The sequence below is a fragment of the Dipteris shenzhenensis genome, chromosome 14, assembly GCF_047967505.1.
Source record: "Dipteris shenzhenensis isolate YYH24624 ecotype China chromosome 14, Dip_SZ_1.0, whole genome shotgun sequence".
Lineage (NCBI taxonomy): Eukaryota > Viridiplantae > Streptophyta > Polypodiopsida > Gleicheniales > Dipteridaceae > Dipteris > Dipteris shenzhenensis.
The window spans coordinates 49720539-49729593 of NC_141609.1; the positions used below are offsets into that span (position 1 = coordinate 49720539).

The 9055-nt window shown below is 35.4% G+C and overlaps 1 non-coding gene across 1 annotated transcript; it reads left to right on the forward strand.

The window, feature by feature from the left end:
• Positions 1–2695: 2695 nt before the first annotated feature.
• TRNAE-UUC (transfer RNA glutamic acid (anticodon UUC)) lies at positions 2696–2769 on the forward strand. Its single transcript has one exon. It is a non-coding gene; the product is annotated as a tRNA-Glu (tRNA).
• The last annotated feature ends 6286 nt before the right edge of the window (positions 2770–9055 follow it).

Consider the following 9055-nt stretch of genomic DNA (forward strand, 5'->3'; position numbering starts at 1 on the left):
TAAGACCAAATTGAAAGAGAATTGAAAGGTAGTATCTCTTTTTAGAGGTCAATAAGACCAAATTGAAAGAGAATTGAGACCATTGCAATTTCTTAGAGGCAAGCATATGCTTATGAACAAATGTATGATCTCCTGCTCCAACACATTAATGAAATTCCCATAGAGAAAAGCATTTTTCCTCCAAGGATATTGCAACATATCCTACCAAATCAAAGCTCTATGATGTGAAGAATGTGGGGCATAGACCGAAGAAAATTCAAATATGTCTACTTGCACGAGGCATTGCATAATAATCCAATGAACATCCCTATCATTAAAGCTAAGGTTGTTGAAGGGCATGTTTCACAACAAGCACTACTCTAGAGAAGGAGTTATCGTCTGCATAGAAAATGTCATATCCCACGAAATGCCATGTCTGGCCTACATAACCATGCTGATTATGCTCATACAAGGCCACTATATCAAACAATAATCTCTTGACATATGCCTATATAATCTTCCATCTTTGCAGATCACATAACCCATGCACATTATATGCCAAATACTATAGTTTTGGTAGCATATCGATAGATTTACAAGTATATACATACTATAACACCCCAATAAGTAATCATGATTGCACGTCCACCTTAGGATCCAAAGAATGATCTTGAGGTTGAGGCAATAAGAGGGCAGCTTCATCTTGAGGGCAAGTCAATAAGAGGGTAGCTTCATCTTCATCAATGAAGCCCAAGAAATACCCATACCAAGTTCCAACATTCTCAACGTGGGTATGTCCATTAGAGGATGCACCCATCCATGTATGGTGGAAGTGTCCTCTAAGCTAAGATTCTTCATTTACATTCATCATTGCTCTACATCACATGCTATGACTTTGTCTTGCACTCTTTTAAGCAATACTTGTGATTGTTGGTGCTGTATTTTAAAGCATTCATGGGCACTGTTGGAGCCATGTTTCTCTTCCATCCTTTGAAGCAATCATGGTATTTGTTGTGATTCTTAGTGCTATGATTCTCGTCCACTCTTTGAAGCAATTGTTGCAATTATCCTTCCTCTATAGTAGGTGTTGTTCTACTCCATGCTCCCCACTATGATTTACACTCTATACTAATAACCTTCGATGCTTTACACTCTTTTTCAATATGCTCTCATTGAAATCTATGTTCTCCTCTAAATACCCCACCCTGCTATCCATTATGTCTTTGAGAAAGGCCTTCTTAATCGAACAACATTGTCAAAACTACCAAACTAGCATTTCTTTCATTTACTAATGCAAACAATTATTGGACTTTTTCCTTTATAGTATCTTAACAATCTTCCTTATATGATAACACTTTTTTAATAGTATCCAAACACACTCCGTACAACTTCTTTTTCTAAACAACAAAAACTCTCTTTCTCGTCCTCTATTTGATGATTAACTCTCCTGTCTGTGAATTCTATCAGATAGTTTATGTCTTCCATGCACTTATGCATCTGTAAAAGTCTTTTATTGTTGACCGAGCTTATGAGTAACCTTAGCCATTTGCCCAAAATCCATATTATATTTGCTTTTCCAACTATCACTTCTTTTCCTCTACAAACATACTACTTTATACTTGGGTCCTTCCATTGCTTTAAATTTTCCTTCTCTTAAAGATTTGTATGTCTCAAGTGATTTACTTCTTCCTTAAAACTTTGTACTCTTGCAGTTTTGAGCAAATTTTTGTTGTGATTCTTAAAAAAAAGATAAACTAAGTCAACACTAGTTCTCACCCATGTTTCTTGTGGATGGTGGCACGTACCTTCGATAAACAGTTAATCATGTTGATCTTGCTTATGAAGCTCACTAGTTACCCTGTTGCCTACAAACTCTTTTCTAGTTTGTGAAATTTGTAACAAAAATATTATAAAACAATTTCATTTTTCCATTTCTGATTATATACTTGTAAAGCATTCTACTTGTCATTAGAGATCTATTTTTGCTAAAATACTTCCTTTATTGACTAGCTTTTAACTACAAAAGGGGTCTTCTATGTTTTGTACACACCTTGCACATGCACATCGCCCACACATACATATGATTGGGCAGACAGATAATTAGAATTCTTTCTCATGGGTTTCAAGAAGGTCCTTAGATTCCACTCCACAATACCTCTTGGAAAAGATTTTCAAAAATGGATGTGGTAGTTTGTCTCTAGTTTGTGTGGATATCTATTGTTGGTGGATGTCCATTCGTGCATGTCTATATGATAAACGTCCACATTGATTGGAGTCTATAATTTTCAAATGTTCCATCAATCTGGAAAAAAAACCAATAGAGCAAGGGAATTCACTTTTGTGAAGTTCGAACAATTATATATCATAGAAATGTAAAAGTCTTTATCTTTCAATTTCCTAAGTTTGAACATTTATACGAAAGATTCATTAAATAGTACAGCAGTGTGAGAATAGTGAGTTACATAATAGCATGTACTACACCAATGGAGTCGTGTGAACTCACTCACAACCATAAACGTGAATTGTTATCATGATGCAAAGAATTTAGGCGCAAACATAACTTAACATATCAAATTTTCTTTTATACCTTCCTAACCCATACTTTGAGCCAGGAATGACTTTATTTTTGGTGAGCTTTACTCAAAGAATTCCTTCGTACATATGTAGGACTTATACTTAGCTATTTATTTTAGTTGATAGGAGTGTGTACCACGAATCCATTGTCGTCTAGTCCGGTTAGGATATCTGGCTTTCACCCAGGCGACCCGGGTTCAAATCCCGGCAATGGAAAGTTTTTTCGCAACGAAGTTTTTGTGTCTCTTGCAGATTTTTCGAAGTCAGTCGTTGAGGTTGATCAACGTTGCCGCGGATCTCGTGAGTACATCACAAATCCAAGATCTTTAGTTTCATTTTATTGCTTCGCCAACATGACGAAAGGTTCCCCCTGCGTTCGGACTGATACGCCACGCTGGTTGCTCTCCGGTTTTTTCGAGTTTTTGAGACCCACGAATATCTCATCATGCAAAGATGGAAAGTTTAAAACGTAAAACAATGCTGTTATGGCATGTGGAAACTTGCAAATTTGGTAATAGCATCCTTTTGGCGTGTGCATTAAAGAGACAAGCGACTCCAAACAATAAAAAATAATAAAGTGCATTCCATATTTGTTATAAATAATAATAAAGTACATTCCATATTCTAGAATTCAAAAGTCAAAATGTAAATAGAGACAAGAGTTTCATGCTTCACGAAAGTGCTAGGCCTTACATCTAAAGACATCACTAGAGCACTAAAGTTTCCACTTGAGTTTAAAATGGGTAATGAGTTCCTTCATCAATATTTAGAGCTCTTTTCTTATGCTCCTTAGGAGGGAGGAATCCGAATGATGCATAATTCCTCCTTCATAAGGAGAAAACAGAATGATGCATGAATCTTGTATATAAGCCTATAAATTTCCCTTCAAAAGGATATCTATGAAATTGCCGATGCTTAAGGACAAACTTGACAAGGAGTGTATATTTGTAGAAGCAGTGAAACGTATCCATAGTATCCAAAAATCTAATATAAAAGTAATCCCTACATGTTGATGAAATCATATACATACACCATTAACATTCTTGATCTACCTTTGTCATCTCCATGCCCAAAAGCACATGCAGATCATAGGCTTCCAAAAAGCTAGAGAAGTACTTCACAATGAAGATCAAGTGGTTTGCTTGCCACCATAGTTGCCTCCTCCAATATCTCTATGGTAATCATATCGTCATCCCTTCCTTGATTGCTAAATTGATGGTCTACCATGTTCCTTGAAATTGTACCCTTGAACCCGTACACACCTACATCTATTTGAGGGGCTATACTGGAAGTTGATTTCGAACTTTTGCCTCTTGCACTTGAATTGTGTTAAACGAGGTAGAGTCCACCACCAATAAATTGGAAAAGCCAATATTGAGAGAGAATCCTTGGATTGCACAAGCTATATTCATTGCATTTGAACTAGAGCCTTGAACTTGAGAGGAGAAGGGATTTAGCTAAAATCTTGTGTCTTTAATGGTTATTTTCCCTATTTGCTTTTAGTTTTTGGATCTTTTTTTAAAGTTTTTTATCTTTTTAAAAAGATGTTTTGATTTTCAATAAGCCTATTATTTATTAATCCATGGCTTCATAAGGAGCAAGGATCCTTTTTCTTCCTCTGGAATACCTTGTGATTTTTTAAATTTAATGATGCTCATGCACTTTTTTTGAGTTTTGCAACGCCTATAGCGAAGCCCCATGAATCAATCATTTTCTCCTAACAACAAGAAATAGCATAGTTGTCAACATACTATGGCAATTTTACCACATTGCCTACCTATGGCTACACAAGTCTCATTGGTGATGAGTAAAACTTTTCATGCCATCCTTAAGTCATAGCTCTTTGACCATCACTGGGGAGCATGCACTTCTAGGTAAGGTTTGCCCCATGTACTTGAAGGGTCCATAGTCCAAGTGTATAATGTTAGGGTGTGTGTGTGTGTGTGATATGCATACACACACACACACATATATATATACTCTCTCTCTCTCTCTCTCTGAGAGAGATCTTTGCATAGAATCATAACAATACGGGGGGGACAGATAAAATTTTTGGAGAGCAAAGTGGTGAGGGGGGAACTTCCTCTTCCCATTGAGTTCATGGGATTCTAAATGCTAACCAAGTTTTTGTTGATCCCTAAAATCTCACCATAGAAAGCTCACCAAAAAATCACCCTTAGATAGACATACCTTAATGTAGAAATCAATTCGATTTATTCTATAGAGACTAGGACAACTAAAGTCCTAGTGATAACACATTAAAAAATATATCAGGGTTGACTATTCAAGCCCCCTATGTATAGATTTCAAAGAGGATCACTAGCAATGATCCTTAACCTTTGAGATGCTATGCTTCCTAATAGCCACATCACTGTGTTATTTTTTATCAAGTCTTTTGAGCTAAAATTGAGAAGTTAAATTATAGATAAGATAACTAAGTAATAAATTAATTATATTATATAAAAATTTCAAAGAGAAGGAGATCAATGGGTTGTTTGGAGTATCCAATCTCAGGAGAAAAGGTAGAGGATGAGCATTTACTAACATCCATTTAAATTACATTTTCTTTGCCTCAATATTGGATGGCTATAGATTTCTATTTAGGAAAGCTTGTGTAGGATCTGGAATCGTTACATTAGGCTAGTGATTTTAGAAGGCCTAGTAACTATTTATTTGCAATTAGTGTTTACTTAGTGGGTAGTCTAAGAGATTGAGTGAATTGCAAATTGTGCCTACAAGCTTAACACCATGACTAAAGAAATTAGACCCTGGAAAAGATCCTAGTTTTGCAAATTAATATCCATCATAGAAGCAAGAAGGACAAGGGGTAGAGAAGAAGAGAAATCTTGAGAGGTCTAGGGGGAGAAAGAGAGAGCAAGAGGTGGAATGGAAGAACAAGCTTGGGAAGTAGGAGGGCAAGAGATAGCGAGAAGGATTAAGAGCAAGAGGAGGAATAGCAAGCTTGGGATGTAGGAGAACTAGATATAGCTAGAAGTAGTAAGAGCAGAGGGGAATGGGACAAGCTGAAGAGGAAGAGCAAGAGGGAGTAAGAGCTGGAGAGGAAGAAGAAGAGATGGGAACCTCAAGAGGAGAAACACGTTTGGGTTAAAGAGGGAGGTGTAGAATTAAATGGGCCTACTCATAGGAGTTTGGGGACGAAAAGACATTTCTAGAATTTGAGTGTACCATTCTTAGTGACATCTTTTGCCAAACCTATTGACTATATTAAGGATACAAAATTGTGTAACTATAATATGTGTGTGCGTGCATGTGTGTGTGTGCATGTGCATGTTCACATGCACACACGCATGTGCACGTGTGTCACACACACACACACGACCCAACCCCCCACCCCCACCCCCCTCCCCCCCACACACACATGCATATACATTTAGTGACCCTTTTGTAATAAATTGGTACTTGGGTTTATTAAAACCTACCTTGCTATTTTTACTCTGTTGGAAGTTTTTATGGATGGGGTCCATTACTAAGTTTAGTGTTATATACACCCCAATACCTATTTGTGCATCCATAGCATTGGAAAAAAAAAAGAGAAAATGTTATATACACCCAGATGCCTACTTGTGCATCCGTAGCATTGGAAAAAAACAAAGAGAAAATGTATTTAAGTGCATTGTCATTCATTCAATAAAAGTTTCTATCTATATAAATAGAAGAACAACTTGTTGACATCTTTACAAAACCACTTTCCCCAACAAATTCATCTATTTTGACATCACGAGTTGCATCTCTGACAAAACTATCATAACCTTAAAAAGGCAAGTGATGTTTAATAAGTTGTATTTTATGTAGATTCTTTCATTGTATATTGATTGTGCCTAGCAAATTTTAACATTTACTACTTTGAAATTTGCATTATTTCTATTTTCCAAAATTTTATTTCAAAAAATCCAAAAATATTGAACCCTCTAGTTATGTAGTACAATTTAAGAGGGGGTCTTGGAACATCTAAATTTGTCTTCTAGTCCATATGTATGAAAGGGACTAGACTATGTGGATGAACGGACCTTAACCATATCCAATCATGTATCTATTTATAATTTTATTATATATAAAGGAGTGTATAGGCAACTACTTGGTTTCTACACTCAGTTCTCTCTCTTATAGGGTCCTTCTAGCATCTACATCATCTTATGATTTTGTATATGAGGTTTTATGTCTAAAATATTCTTGCAAATTGTCATCTCTTAAAACATTCTAGCTTCCTTTATGACCACATCAAGTCATAGAGATTTACTCACAAAGGTGAAAATTTTCACCTTATTATCTAGTACAAGATTACAAGTTTGTGTCGTACATTTGCATAAGTACTTGATGTCCAAATTTCAGAAGCATTAAAATTTATGGGTAGCTTCACTTAATGATTATTATAGAGAGGACCATGATGACAGCTTTCCTTTTTACTTCTACAAAGCTAGTTGAAAATAGGCATAATGTCTAGTAGCAATTCTAGAATGGTTCATCCAATATAAGGTGTAATAATTTCTTTTTAATATTTCTAATACTGTGACAAAACTATAAACTTAAGAAGACAATGCATGCCAAATAATTTATCATCTAATGATATCTTCTATCCACATGCATCCAAAAAAACTAAAGAAAATAGAGCATGCAAAAATATATATCATCAAATGATATTCCCTCTCTACATGACACAATGAACTAATAGTCAATCAACTTTATAGTAGTTGTACATCTTTTAAAATTCATACATGTGCATTTTGCAACCCAAATAAATTAACTGTTATTTATGTAGGTGGTTACTCTAGATATCAGCATATTGAGAATAGAAGAAAATGGAGCAAAAAATAGTAGGAAAAGAAGCATAGAAGGGGAAAAAACTGTAGAAGGACAAGGAAAATAAGAATTTGGTGGTGAAGTAGGAAAGGAAGAAGGAGAAAATAAGAAGTACATGGTGGAGGTGAAAGGATGTGGAAAAGAAAAAGGGAAATGAGGATATATACACCTAACCCATATTTGATGATTGAGAGCCGAGACAAAGAAATCCTACTGCATCCGAGCTATAACATGATAGTAATTTGGCACTTTGCATGCTACTGGAAGGCCTAAGAGTTACCTAGGATGTTCTAAGAGCATATTATTAGCTGAACATCTAGAGGAACAAGACATTTAGATGCCCCATAGTCAACGAAGTGGAGGAAGAGGTCATGAGGGGGAAGAGGAAGGAGGCAACAATGGGTAAAATCCAAGGACAATACATGGACATTCCCATCATTTCTCCTTTTTAATTCCTTTGCAATGTACATAGGAACATATACACCTGTTTTCATATACATGATGGTCTTCTCATATGAATCATGATAATAATGGGCATGAGTGCAGTTGTTTAGGTCATGAATGACACACACTCTTCAATAGTGAGACAATAGAGGATTGCCCAAACAAGAGCTACTTCCTAGATCATTGTCCATGACCTAGAAGAATTGAATTTTTTTTTGATAACCTCATAGGTTGCACAAGTTTGTATGTAACACAAGAGATAAAAATAAGGAACTCTTAGTCATTTAAACATCTTCATTATCTTTTTTTCCCAATAATATATTATGGTGGTCATCATTAACATTGTATGATATAATAATCAATATTTATTTCAATTCTATGATTATGATAAAGACATGTATATGTCCACTTAGAGTGATACTTGAAAGAAAATGAAGCTACGCTTGTTGAAAATTTACACGAGAGAGAGAGAGAGAGAGAGAGAGAGAGAGAGAGAGAGAGAGAGAGAGAGAGAGAGACTAATATACACATAAAAAAGGATGGATAATATCACTTTTATAACACTTTATATGAAAAAGCCTATTGGTCTTTTATGACTATTATTGGTGGTCAAGTAATCTTGGCTTATTTTATTCAAATAAGTTTGTGGCAAAACTATTTTGAAGTCCAAGCACTCATTTAAGACCATTATTGGTATTTTAAGACTATTATTGATCAAGTCTTCTCTTGGTTTATTTTATTTGAATAAGTTTGTGGCAACTGGTCTTTGACTAGACTATTATTGGTCAAGTCTCCTCTTGGATCATTTCATTTGAATAAGTTAGTGGAAGCACTATTTTGAAGGCCAAGCATTCATTTAAGGGGATTATTAGTTTTTAAAGACTATTACATTGGCCTTTTAATAACCATATTGATCAAGCGTTCTTTTGGCTATTTTTTTTGAATACTTTTATGGTAGCACTATATTTCACAAAATGTGATAATTTATTCCATTCAAAACGAGTTTGACAAAAGGTGGTTTAGTAAGAACTCTATGCCTAGATTCTACAATATGATAAAAATCCAAGGGGTGGTCTAGTGTTAAATGAAAAAATAGAGAGCAATCCCAAGTCCTCGTGAATGATATCGATCTCCTTGCACTGTTGCAGAGGACCTAGTACATCTCTCGCACTAACTTTTGATTGTGAAAATAAGGTCCTCCCAAATAGAAGCTTGTGTATCAATTGTAGTGGATGGATGG